Source organism: Ambystoma mexicanum, chromosome 6p, assembly GCF_040938575.1.
Source record: "Ambystoma mexicanum isolate Mex_15411 chromosome 6p, UKY_AmexF1_1, whole genome shotgun sequence".
NCBI lineage: Eukaryota > Metazoa > Chordata > Amphibia > Caudata > Ambystomatidae > Ambystoma > Ambystoma mexicanum.
The window spans coordinates 1,110,405,196-1,110,420,311 of NC_090935.1; positions in this window are offsets into that span (position 1 = coordinate 1,110,405,196).

The window sequence follows — 15,116 nt, forward strand, 5'->3', positions numbered from 1 at the left end:
AATGTAGCAAACCCCCTCTAATTTCGCCCCCTCTTGACAGAATCCCACAAAACTTTGCAAAACCATTCAGGATTAGGTCTAGAATAAAATGCAGTTTCATTGAGTGGCGCAAAAGTTATAAGCCATCCAAAAACTGCTTTCTCCCCAACCCTGTAATGCAGAAATAGGTACAGATGTCCTAACAAATGTCCTAGAACATCTGAAGTGTCCGCAAACTTCACAAGACTGCCCCAGGACATCTGGAGAGTTTGCGGACTTTCAGGGGGTGAAACAACCTGCTTTTTTGCTTCTTATGGCCATATCCAATCCAATCGTCATCCCCCCACATCCCCAGTGATTGTTTGTTGAGTTTGACAAGTGAAATGCTGCTTTTTTAAATGTTTTCACTGCGCTGTCTGCGGACCCCAAAGATCCAAGATGGTGGGCGTTTCAGGAAAACCGATGCATTTGCACGTTTTCTCACTGCCCAATCAGCAGCCGTGTCCCGATGTCCATGAACCACGCAAAAGTCAGTGAATTTTCTGACCAACCAGAGGCCAGTCCGCGGACCGCACAACCAATCAGAGGCCAGTCCCTGGACCGAACAGGGAAGTGAGTCAGCGAAGCAGATTTTTTTGCCTTGCGTTTTGGTCGTTTAAAAAAAACTACTGAACGGATTTACACCAAATGAACAAAATCACGCTTACAGGACCAAACCGCTGCTCCTGCTGCAAATTTGGTGAAAATCCGTCCAGTCGTTTGGGCTGTAGGCGTGAGCACATTTTTTTTCCCATTATGTCTATAGGAAAAAAATACATTTTGGGACCCCCCTATAACTTTGCCCCCCCTTGACCAAACCTCACACAACTTTGCAAAAACATTCAGAGTGGGTCATATACTTTTTCTGCAAAGTTTGGTGAGGATTCCTCCAGGGGGAGCAAAGTTATAAGCCACCCAAAAAGTGCTCTTCCTATTGGTTTAGCAACTTAACCATAACTACATGGCCGCTGTTATTTATATATCAACATTTGAAAAATAAACTACAGCCAAATTAAGGCCTTAAGTTATAAACATCAGGAATGTATCTTTATATTTTTCACATATGTACAACACATGCAGCATGTATTATTATGTAGAAGCAGAAGCATACAAATAATGCAATGTTATAAGCAGAGGAATATGAAGAAGCAGAACACTGGTACTATATAATATTATAAACAATTAGAAGCCTCTGAATATGAAAAAAGCTAGTAATGCAGAACAGAAGTGAATATGTGTGAAGTGTAATGTGTGCTATTATGAACTAGCACATGCATTTGAATAAGTAAAATAATTGTAAACTGTCATATAACGAGCAAGTATGAGCATACGAAAATGTGTAAAGTTAAATGTTGCGAACAAGCAGAAGCCTATGTCTAAGAAAAGGACTCCCATACATGGGCATACAATGGTTACCAAATAACGGTCAGTGCCCTGACTCTGGAATCTCTCCTCCTCGCCAAAAGTACCCTCACATTCCCATCCTCGTCACAGTCCCTCATTGCCCGACACCCCCATCATTGTCACAGTACCTTATTAGCCCTGCATTCCACATCCCCCTCTCAATGTATCATTACCACAGCATCCTCCATCCTCATCAAAGTTCCTCATTACACCTGGGATCTCCCATTGTCATCTCTGCCCCTTAATACCCTAGCATCCCCTGTCCTCATCATAGTACCCCATTACCATGGCATCCCTCATCCTGGCCACGGTCCCACATTACCCCTGCATACTTCATCCTCATCACATTCCATCATTACCCCTGCAACCTTCATCTTTATCACAGTCCCTTATTAGCGCTACAACCCCCATCCTTTTCACAGTCCCTCATTAACCCTGAAAACCTCATTCACATCACAGCTCATCATTAACTCGGCATCCAACATCCCCATCACAGTCTCTCATTATTGCTGCATTCCTCATCCTTTATGTCACAGTCCGTCATTACCCCAAAACCCTTCATTAACCATGAAACCCTCATCCTCATCATAGTCCCTCATCCAATTCCTGCCCTTGGCACAAGTGGACTTTGCCTTCTGCCATCACACCCAAATCATGTTGTGCTACAGGAGGAGGGGACAGGAATGAGAGATAGAGGCACAGACACACGAGATGGTTGAATAATCCTTCAGCTGTAAATAGCTCCCTCTGTCTACATTAACCCTGCCCCTTTCCCTTCTCAATAGAACAAAAGGCCTTTTGGTATTTTGCACCCTGGTGAGAGACTTATCCTTTTTAGTGTAGGTGTGCCCTTTGATTCCTGTTCCTATGACAGCTTCCTGTGGAGTGGCTGTCTATCTGCGGAGGGTGTTTCCTGCCATCATAAAGAAACACAGGGAGGCAACCCCCAAGGCTACAGTCTTGCGGTCAGCATCAAGGAGAGTTTGGCTGGGGAGTATACACATAATACTTTCACAGCTGAGCTGGGCTCACAAGGCTGACACATGTGTGATATCAAATTGATGTGGCTTGGAGAACTATGTGAGATCCTGGCTTCCTTACCTTAAACTTAGGCTTATATATACAGTTTAGCATGCCTCCAGGACAGCATACTTACCCATAGTTCTGTCGTTTTTGGAAAAAGGGGTGCATATCTTAAATGCAGCCCCTGCACTGTAGGGACCTGGCTGTCATTGCAGTTGTTGGATGGGCGCCTGTGAGCTCTGAACCTGCTCTGTGCCACAGGATGCAGTTAGAAGCTATTCCTTAAGCACTGTATACAAAAACAAAAATGCTTTCAAAATCGGAATTCTTATTTTGGTGTACTTGAGTTTTTTTTTTACATATCCTCTTCAAAGTTCCAACTAACACCTCTTTTTTGGCACAACATATTTTTAAAACACCTTTTGTCTGCTTTTGCCAATAAAACAAATATACTAATTTATAATGTACTTATTAAAGGAATAGTGCGCTCAAAAATGTTATTGTCCTGAGCGTTCGGGCATGTGTTTTTAAGCATACGTTGATCGATCGTACAAACATTTCCTATGCACCTTACCGTAGTTTTCCTCACTTTTACACATGCAAAATCAGGCAGCAGGGCGCAGCCATCTTGTGATAATCTTAACCGTTGCCGCATCACCCTAAGGTGAACTGCCCTGGCGGCACAAAATCATATCCCCCGCCCCTGAGGCTGACATCACCATTCCTAGCGATATTCTCCGCCTATCTCCATGACGTTACTGGGCAGCGTAGCCAAATGCACCCAGTCATCACCTATGTGTTGACGTCAGATGACGCAGAACCCGGATTATCAACACACATCCTCTCACAACACAGAGCGTCCCAATTTCGAATACAAAACATTATTTTTAAAGGAAACCACAATACTCTGCAATTTATAATGTGCTTTTATTTCACAATAAATGCTCTGAGAACATCTGCCAATTTCCATATTCAACCACATTCGTAATTTCTTTCTTTGTTCTCGATCCACAAATGTTTATCGTGAGTCATACAGTGGTCCTTTGGGTATAAGAAGCGCATTGGACGCACGTGAAACACAACGCTTTGGCATCAGGTTGGTGCTAGACCACCGTAAATGATGTCAGGTTGCTCCTTATCGCTGGTACCGTGAAAGGGCATGTCAGCCCGGGGCGATCATCCCAAAACAGCGTCATTGTAATCCAGCCATTTAAGTGTATCTGCAGCTGCTGGCTAAAGAAGCCATCAATTGGTATCTGGAATCAATGACATTTGCAGAAAGGCATGATGTAGCTGTGTAGAAAACATACAGAAATGTGTCTCAGTAGCCGTTCTTTATTCTAATTTATCAATTTACCCATTAATTCTGCACTGTGTGAAAACTAATGATGAACACAAAAGTGAAACAATGAAAACACAGAGAAAACATAGTGGAAAGTTGGAGTCTAAGATGTGCTTGAGAGGTTAGTGCTATGGATTATGTTTAGCTCGCAATGGGATGCAGAAGCTGATGGAAGAAGTTGAAGAACACATAGAGGCATTTTAACGGAATATTATCATAGAATTTGGCGTTGGTGGAACCTGGGGGAACCCAGATGTGGACTACCTGCATTTCAGTGCTGGATTGCCCATGTGCCCGGGACAAAGACAAGTACACACAGGTTGTTTTTGTGTGTCGTTGCAATATGCCACAAACAACAACCCATTACAATGTAAGCCAGCAATACCGGTCAGAAAATGTAACCTTCACTTGTTCGTCTATAAACTCGTCTACAGTAAAACGTACATAATATTCGGCATTTCCATTCTCTCGGCGTAACACAGAGTGTCTGTTCAGATCAACACATTTTTATAAAATGAGTTTACATGTTCCTTTGTCCAGTTTTGGAATGGTGAACCTTATCATATTTGACGGTATTACACACCTTCCTTCATTCATTCCATTCGGAATCCTCCCTTTCATGCAAGGACAAAAAACAATCAAACCTTATACTGTGTAGGATGCGTGGGTGTGCACAGCTCACAAGCAAAATTCAAACACAGTGACATTCACTTCCAATAGGAGTGAATAGCCCTGCAGACCACAGTGGCATTTGAAATATCTTTGAAAAACAAATTGTTTGCTGGCATCCACCAATGCAGCGCAACATTTCTAGTGATTTACTTTTTTTAATGAAAACAGTTACAGTTAGTTTACTTCCAAATGCCTTATTGTTAAGAAAGGAAGAAGGCATACTATGGCAAAAGGGAAAATGCACACAGTTGCACTGTGAACAACTCTGAATCTAACAACGTGTATATAATACCCAAGTCTTGTGTATATATGTAAAACCCAGGAACGTCAATAAAGGTAAAACAGTATTACCAATCTAGGAAAAGGGATGTGGGGTAAACACTTAGGACCTCCTTATGGCTGAAAGGAAAAGTCGGCAAACTCTTTACCCACTATGCTCTTACAGATACTGACAGCGCTAAACCCACGTAGCGGGCAAGCAAGGACAGATTCTGTGAACTGACAATCTGTAGAATACTGAATAAGGCAATTATAAACAGTACTCACGAGGACCGGAAAGACCACTAGAATGTCAGTGAATTCACGAACTCTGTAGATCAAACAGGGACCCAGAAGGCTGTAAAAGCAAAGGGTTAAAGATAACAAAATACATAAGCCCTAGTAAAAGGCAAGTCTGAATAGTGATAATAAATCGTGAGGAAAACTAAAAGGGGAACACTCTGGAACTTGTAACAACAAACCCACACCTAATAATCAATGGAAAATGAATGCAGAAGTGCAATGGATAAATCGTGAGGAAAACTAAAAGGGGAACACTCTGGAACTTGTAACAACAAACCCACACCTAATAATCAATGGAAAATGAATGCAGAAGTGCAATGGAAAACATGGAGTGGAATCTCAATAAGTTGGATCAGGAGCAGGGAAAATGATATCACAAAAGGAAACCTTTCCCACCCAATCCAAGGAGAAAAGGCAGTAACTAATTCTACGAAAGTAAATAATAATACATCATGCTTTTCAGTAACCAGGGCAGCATAAAGGGACAGAAAACACCGGCAAACTGGGCTGCATCAAATAGTAAAGTACAGAGAAAGGCTGTCTGCAGACAGAGGAAGACAGAAAGGGAAATTCAGAAAGCATAAATCAAATAAGCGCATAAATCCGAAATCCAGGACAGAGGTACAAGATACAGGAACTAGTAACTGGGCACAGAGCTAGGAACAGGAACTAGGTACAAGGCATGGAACTAGGAACAAGGAACTGGAACTAGATACTTGGCACAATATCTATGAACAAGGGACTGGAACTAGGTACAAGGCACAGAAACTAGGAACAAGGAACTGGAAATAGATACTTGGCTCAATATCTATGAACAGGGTACTGGAACTAGGTACAAGGCACAGAAACTAAGTACAGGAAACAGGGACTAGTCACAACAGGAACACTGCTACAATGACCAGCGCCGGACTGAAGCAAACTGAGGCTTTTAAAGCTGCTTAACGAGCACACCCCTCAGGCGTGCCGCCTGCTGCACCTGCAGCCACAGGTGTTGCCTATCCTCCTCCCAACATTGTGCTGCAAGGGAGGAGATGATGCAGTGAGCCAGGCATTCTGGGAAGCAGGAGGTGAAGCAGTGAGCCAAGGCATTCTGGGAAACATAGTCATTTGATTTAAATAGCATGCCGGATGCCAGGGAGGAGATGAAGCAGTGAACCAGGCATTCTGGGAAGCAGGAGGTGAAACAGTGAGCCAAGGCATTCTGGGAAAAATAGTCATTTGATTTAAATAGCATGCTGGCTGCCAAAAACCAGGAATGGATCCGGAAGGGAAGTAACTGGGAAAATAAGGTTTTAACGCTCCCAATTCATCAGAGCACTGTAGCATAGGGTTCGAAGGAAATGTCCAGTAAGGAATAAACCCCAGAACATGCCCCCAAGTGGCGGGGACGGGAACGAAGGGAGCGAGCCGTGACACTATACCCCCTTCCACGGCCGACTCCAGGCAGCCGTTACTCGCACAAAACATCTTCTTTCCATGACTGGAGCGCTTCGTCTTCGGAGGTGGCACAGACGAAAACAATGATCCACGGGCAGAAGCAGAAGGACTGGAATGAATAGAATCAGGCTGCAGTCTATAAGAGTCATAGGCAGGTTTTCGGTAAGGAAAGGACTCATGGGTTGAAGAAAGGCATGAAGGACTTGCAGGACCCGAAGCAGAGTCGGAAGGTCCGGGAAGCTTAGTCACTGGAAGAGGATATGCATACATCTTTGGGGAGAGAGGCAGGCTGGTGCTATATGCCTTAGACAACGGTAGAAGTTCTGTTAGCCTCACTGCCGAGAGTGGACATACAGGAGGTGAGGAAACAGCAGGTTTCAGGAAATGTTTATGTTCGGAAGAGGAAGCTGGCGGCTGAGGTAGAGGTTCGGATACTCTGTCATCCATCTGGGTAAAGGTTTGTGGTTGAAAGTGACAAAGATTTGCCTGCATAAGTTCCATGCCTTGGAGGTCTGGAGATCCAATGGGTTGTACGAGGCTGCCACTCCGGTTGACAGTCATGTAGCCAGTCAAGTAGCCACCTTGTTGCACGTGGGATACAACCGCAGGAACGTTTGGCATACCGATAGGAGTGATAGACGCAGTACTTGGTACATCAGGCACACTCGAAGCTGGAGCAATAACAGACACATCTTGAACTGCAGCAGTCATATCCTCCTTTTGGCTACTAGCACCCGAATGGTGCAGCAGTAGGGGAACCGTGCCCGTCCCTTCCTTCAGGCTCATGTGAGATCCGGCAACAAAAGGGCTGTCAAGCGGTTTATCCAAACCGGCCCCCAAATGTGAACCGTCCGGCCCGTTATCCTGGTTGGCTGCTTGTTCGATGTCTAGGCCATGGCTGATGGTATCGGTCACCCTCTTGTAACACTCCAGGCAAGTCCAACGGCCTTGCATGTAAGGCTCTCCCAAGTCATGAACCAGCTTGATGTTTTTGGCAGGAGTCTCAGACTCAGATGTAGCATATGCGGGAGGTGCTAATTCTACAGACAAGCAGTTGGGGGAATTAGCTTGTGTAAAAGGCAGGCCTTCTGGTGATCCTCCTGAAGCATAGGATGGGCAGATTGGATGTTCATCCGTAATAAATGGCTGGGATTTAGGAGGTAGCTCTGAAGTAGATGAATCTGCAACATGATCAAACAGAGCAGACAGGTTCACCTCCGATATTGGCAGGGAGGCTGAGCAGGATACAGGTCTTTCATGAACTGAAGCCAAACTAGCAGTAGGCTCTGGGACCGGAGACAGGCACTCAGGATGTGCTACCAGAGGCTTCATGGCTGAAGGATAAACTGCTGGATGAGTCACTGTATCTGAAAACAGGCATGCCAGAGGAAATTCAGAGGCTGAGGGCATGCAAGCTGGAGCCGTCTCGTTAGCTGAAGACAAACTTGTCAAGGTCTTTGGCTCTGACCACGTACATGGTGAAGGCTCTTGAGTGACTGGCAGATATAGCAATTGTTCATTGATTGAAGACACGTTTGACAATGATGACTGCAGAGCCGTGGACTGGGTAGTCGAAGAGTCAATAGTTGTAGAAGGACAGACTGAAGTCCCAGAAGTCGACAGACATATTTGTGAATCAGGAACGGAAAGCCCCTTTAGGGCGGTTGACTCCATGACACCATTAACCAAAGACTGAGCTGGACCCATGCTGCCCCTTTCCTTAGTGGATGACATAGAGTCATTTCCAAAGTCTCTGTTAATCAGGATTCCGTCAAGTGTCCATTCCTTTGTCTTAATTTCTGAAGGTGGCAGACTATCTATCAACAGTTCAGGAATCCCTTGCCTGGTCCTTGTTTTAGTATACTGTGGAATGAGTCCATCAAAACAAGAAATATGTACTGTCTTTGATTGTTCATTGTGACAAAATTTGGCAGAAGGAGGAGTGAACACAGAGGTAGCATCGTTTTCCACATCAGCTTGAATGTTTACTTCAGTCTCAGCAGCTGGATCGAGGGCTGAACCTAAGCCTACAGTAATGACTGATTCTGTGTACGCATCCATTGTGGATTGTGTTCGGAATACAGAAGCATGTATGTGTTCAAACTCTGAATTATGACTGACTGCTACAGAGGAATTCTTAGGCAAAGGAGTGACTTGTAAATCTTCTACTAACAGCAATTCCTGACAAACGGTAGAACAATTGTCAGAATCTGTGCTCTGAATAAGTGTTGTGCAAGAAAGAGGACTTTCACTCCCAATAGGTTTTTCATATTGACAAGTATCATGACCTACTAAAACCTCCTCACTAAGAGATTGAACAGTATTCACTTCATCAACGGATAAAGTTTGAGGTGTAGTCAGAAACAATCGTAAAGTTTTATTCTCCTCTAGTAAACTGATGTATTCTCGTCTTAATTCCTCAAGTTCAACTCTTAACATGCCCAGGCTTAACTGTACATCCCTATCAGTAGTCACAAGGGAAGGCATGGTGGCATTGGGGCTGGAACCTGCCCTAGTCATCTGGACGTGTACTGATTGTACATCGTCATTTACTGCTTGCAGGTCTTGTGATCTATACTCTCGCTTACCGACTTGGTCTGTGTTACCCTTAAGTAAACTACTGACATCAGACCTCTTGACAGTAGGGACTACAGTAAGTACTTGTGCGGAGGAGTAAGCAGTTGGCTGAGGGCTGAAAACAGAAGTTATGTAATGAACCCCTTCATTCTTTATGTTTGAATCATGAAACTGTTCAATCTGAGGTAAAACACAACCGGAATCATGGGGTTCAACAACAGATGTACTCATATTTAGTAAATCTAACAGTGTTTTATTTTCCACTGCTAAGGCTTGTGCGGACATATCTGGGTCAAAGTTAAAAACAGAATTAGGATCAGGCAATGTATGATGGGCCAGGCGATGGGTATAATATTTTGCACGTAAATACCCATTCGTGTCAAGGAGTTCATTTAAGTCTGAATCAGTGTTTTGATTATCACAGGCAAACGTAGTCAAAACTTTCTGTACACATTTTTTAGTAGCCTTGCTACCCTTCTTTCTTGATCTGGCCGTATACAAAGGGGAAGAAGGGCTGGTCATTCTGTTAAGAAAGGAAGAAGGCATACTATGGCAAAAGGGAAAATGCACACAGTTGCACTGTGAACAACTCTGAATCTAACAACGTGTATATAATACCCAAGTCTTGTGTATATATGTAAAACCCAGGAACGTCAATAAAGGTAAAACAGTATTACCAATCTAGGAAAAGGGATGTGGGGTAAACACTTAGGACCTCCTTATGGCTGAAAGGAAAAGTCGGCAAACTCTTTACCCACTATGCTCTTACAGATACTGACAGCGCTAAACCCACGTAGCGGGCAAGCAAGGACAGATTCTGTGAACTGACAATCTGTAGAATACTGAATAAGGCAATTATAAACAGTACTCACGAGGACCGGAAAGACCACTAGAATGTCAGTGAATTCACGAACTCTGTAGATCAAACAGGGACCCAGAAGGTTGTAAAAGCAAAGGGTTAAAGATAACAAAATACATAAGCCCTAGTAAAAGGCAAGTCTGAATAGTGATAATAAATTGTGAGGAAAACTAAAAGGGGAACACTCTGGAACTTGTAACAACAAACCCACACCTAATAATCAATGGAAAATGAATGCAGAAGTGCAATGGATAAATCGTGAGGAAAACTAAAAGGGGAACACTCTGGAACTTGTAACAACAAACCCACACCTAATAATCAATGGAAAATGAATGCAGAAGTGCAATGGAAAACATGGAGTGGAATCTCAATAAGTTGGATCAGGAGCAGGGAAAATGATATCACAAAAGGAAACCTTTCCCACCCAATCCAAGGAGAAAAGGCAGTAACTAATTCTACGAAAGTAAATAATAATACATCATGCTTTTCAGTAACCAGGGCAGCATAAAGGGACAGAAAACACCGGCAAACTGGGCTGCATCAAATAGTAAAGTACAGAGAAAGGCTGTCTGCAGACAGAGGAAGACAGAAAGGGAAATTCAGAAAGCATAAATCAAATAAGCGCATAAATCCGAAATCCAGGACAGAGGTACAAGATACAGGAACTAGTAACTGGGCACAAAGCTAGGAACAGGAACTAGGTACAAGGCATGGAACTAGGAACAAGGAACTGGAACTAGATACTTGGCACAATATCTATGAACAAGGGACTGGAACTAGGTACAAGGCACAGAAACTAGGAACAAGGAACTGGAAATAGATACTTGGCTCAATATCTATGAACAGGGTACTGGAACTAGGTACAAGGCACAGAAACTAAGTACAGGAAACAGGGACTAGTCACAACAGGAACACTGCTACAATGACCAGCGCCGGACTGAAGCAAACTGAGGCTTTTAAAGCTGCTTAACGAGCACACCCCTCAGGCGTGCCGCCTGCTGCACCTGCAGCCACAGGTGTTGCCTATCCTCCTCCCAACATTGTGCTGCAAGGGAGGAGATGATGCAGTGAGCCAGGCATTCTGGGAAGCAGGAGGTGAAGCAGTGAGCCAAGGCATTCTGGGAAACATAGTCATTTGATTTAAATAGCATGCCGGATGCCAGGGAGGAGATGAAGCAGTGAACCAGGCATTCTGGGAAGCAGGAGGTGAAACAGTGAGCCAAGGCATTCTGGGAAAAATAGTCATTTGATTTAAATAGCATGCTGGCTGCCAAAAACCAGGAATGGATCCGGAAGGGAAGTAACTGGGAAAATAAGGTTTTAACGCTCCCAATTCATCAGAGCACTGTAGCATAGGGTTCGAAGGAAATGTCCAGTAAGGAATAAACCCCAGAACATGCCCCCAAGTGGCGGGGACGGGAACGAAGGGAGCGAGCCGTGACACTTATTTTTAGTGTCCCTCTGATGAACTGCTCACTCTTCCAGCACCTCATACAGCCAGCCCCCACCACCTGTCAGCTCAGCCCGTCTCCTGTGCAGTGTAGCCGACTGTACACTAGGATAACTTTCATAGACAATTGATTCATGTGACACAAATCGTAACGTGTTACTCGTCTCTTGAATGTACTATCATGCATCAAAAGGAAACATGCTTATAGACAAGGTCCGCGAAGGATGCAATTCTACCACAATTGACACTGATGACAATTGCTATATATCGAGAACAGAAAAAATCAAATACAAGTCAATGATAATGGCAATGAGATGAATGAACATTACACTACTGGGTACATTCGTTCGAAATAGATAGGGTGGTAACGGCCAAGGTGCCAAACACCAGGTACACTTCAAAGGTATCTTCTGCTCAGGGGCCATTATTCACATGGCCTCTCCAGACCCAGTGTCTCGAGACAGGCTCCCCTGAAGCAGAGCGTGCCCCTGCAATCCACATATGTGTGTCTCTCCCTTCATCGGTGTTCCGGGCCTTGTCTATACGCATAATGCCCATCCATCCCCCCTCCATTATCAACGGCAGTTCACACCATTGGATGTGCGCTGCCAAGGGGGCTTGCAGGGATGGGAACGGCCAAGGTGCCAAACACCATGTAGACTTCAAAGGTATCTTTCGTGCAGGAGCCATTGTTCACATGGCCTCCCCATACCCAGTGTCTCCAGGCAGGCTCTCCTGAAGCAGGCCGTGCCCCTCCAATCCACATAAGTGTGTCTCTCCCTTCAGCAGTGTTCCGGGCCTTGTCTGCATGCCTCATGCCCATCCATCCCCCTCCATTATCAACGGCAGTTCACAGCATTGGATGTGTGCTGCCAAGGGGGCTGGCAGGGATGGGAACGGCCAAGGTGCCAAACACCATGTACAATTCAAAGGTATCTTCCCCGCAGGGGCCATTGTACACATGGTCTAGCCAGACCCAGTGTCTCCAGGCAGGCTCCCCTGATGAAGACCGTGCCCCTGCAATCCACATAAGTGTGTCTCTCCCTTTAGCGGTGTCCCGGGCCTTGTCTGCACGCATCATGCCATCCATCCCCCCTCCATCATCAATGGCAGTTCCCACCATTGGATGTGCGCTGCCAAAGGGGCTGGCAGGGATGGGAAAGGCCAAGGTGCCAAACACCAACTACACTTCAAAGGTATCTTACGCGCAGGGGCCATTGTACACATGGCCTAGCCAGACTCAGCGTCTCCAGGCAGGCTCCCCTGAAGCACGCTGTGCCCCTGCTGTCCACATAAGACCACGCCATATACACATCACTCATTCACATACACACCCACTTTTCTAATTCTTTATATACCCCTTGATTTTTATCATGAGAACATCTGTGAGCACTGCAAGTCAACTCGTGATCGTGCTACCTGAGAATATCTGTGACCACTGAAAATCAACTCGTCATCTTGCTACCTGTGAACATCTCTGAGCGCTGGAAGTCAACTCGTGATCACACGACCTGATGTCCTGCTACTAACTACCCTGCTTGCTGAATCTAACTTTTTGTTGGTCAAGGTAAGGGCAGGTCACCCAATCATCTCTTCTTGATCTCTAAATTTCTATCTATTTCGAACGAATGTACCCAGTAGTGTAATGTTCATTCATCTAATTGCCATTACCATTGGCTTGTGTTTAATTTGTTCTGTTCTCGATATATAGCAATTGTCATCAGTGTCAATTGTGATAGAATTGCATCCTTCGCGGACCGTATCTATAAGCATGTTTTCTTTTGATGCATGATAGTACATTCAAGAGACGAGTGACAAGTTACGATTTGCGTCACATCAATCAAATGTGTATGAAAGTTATCCTATGAACAGTTGGCTACGCTATACAGGAGACATGCTGAGCTGACAGGTGGTGGGGGCTGGCTGTGCGAGGCTGTTCGAGTGAGCAGTTCACCATAGGGACAATAAAAATAAGGCATTTGAAAGTAAACAAACAAACAAACAAACAAACTAACTGTAACTTTTCATTAAAAAAAGTAAATCACTAGAAATTTCGGGCAGCATTGGTGGATGCCACCAAACAATTTGTTTGTTTTTCAAAAATATTTCAAATGCCACAGTAGTCTGCAGGGCTATTTGCTCCCATTGGAAGTGAAGGTCACCGCGTTTGAATTTTGCTTGTGAGCTGTGCACACCCACGCATCCTACACAGTATAAGGTTCGATTGTTTTTCATCCTTGGAAGAAAGGGAGGATTCAGAATGGGATGAATGAAGGGAGGTGTGTAATACCGTCAAATATGATAAGGTTCACCATTCCAAAACTGGACAAAGGAACATGTAATTTAATTTCATGAAAATTTGTTGATCTGAACGGACACTCTGCGTTACGCCGAGAGAATGGAAATGCTGAATATTTTCGACTCCACACTCTCCTTCTCTCCCCACTTCTCTGACGTCTCTAAGAAGTCACACTACAAGCTGCACCTCCTCATAGGTATTCTTCCTTTTTCTCTCCTTCCCCCAGAAGCTCACTGTCTCCAGAGCTCTGGTTCTCTCTAGGCTGGACTATTGTAACAGCCTCTTTCTAAATCTGCCTGCTTCTACTCTCCGCCCTCTGCAACTCATCCAGAACAGGACTGTGGGTCTTGTCCATGGCCTCAAGCCCAGGGATTGTATCCCTCCAGGACTGAAATCCCTGCACTGGCTCCCAGTGGCTGCGAGGATTAAGTTCAAACCCTCTGTATTGTCTACAAGGCCTTCTGGGGCCTGGGAATCAATACCTTCAACTCTCTCTTCCTAAATATCTTCCTTCTCGAGCTCTTTGCTCATCCGCCTCAACTCCCTCAGGGTCAGTCGCTTCTCCAAGCAACGAGTTGGCGGTAGGTCTCTTTCTTCGGCTGGTGCCTCCCTCTGGAATAGCCTCCCTGCCTCGCTAAAACTTGAGAAGAATCATCTCTGGTTCCGGAAGCACCTCAAAACCTTTCTCTTTACCTCTGCCTTTTCTCCTCCTCTCCCCTGCTGACTTCCTGGCTGAAACCAAATCTGCACTGGTTACCTGCCCACCCTCTGATCTCAGGCCTAGGTCCCCTCCCCCACCAGTCGCACACCTGCACTGCCTTCCTGGAAACCCCTGCACTGGGGACTGTTTGTTTTTTCTATCTCCCTACAGTCCCACTTCCAGCACTTGACACCTGTTTGTCAGCACTTACCCTTGCACTTGCCACCTATTAGCCATACTTTTATCTACTGTTATTTATTCTTTATCCCATGTGCTGCACTGTCCCCTTCCCCTTGCACTCTCACCCTTCCCCCTGTCCCTTGCACTTCCATGATCTGAATGACACCTGGCCTAGTAGGATCATTGTCTGTCTTCCTTCTGTCCCCCCCTTGCCTTGTTTCACCTTGAAACACTTGTGTATATGCACATTATAAATGCCATATCATATCATATCATATCATTATGTAAGTTTTACTGTAGGCGAGTTTATAGACGAACAAGTCAAGGTTTCATTTTCTGACCGGTATTGCTGGCTTACATTGTAATGGGTTGTTGTTTGTGGCATATTGCAACGACACGCAAAAACAACCTGTGTGTACTTGTCTTTGTCCCGGGCACATGGGCAGTCCAGCACCGAAATGCATGTAGTCCACATCTGGGTTCCCCCAGATTCCAACAACGCCAAATTCTATGCTAATATTCCATTAAAATGCCATCTATGTGTTCTTCGAATTCTTCCGTCAGCTTCTGCATCCCATTGTGAGCTAAACATAC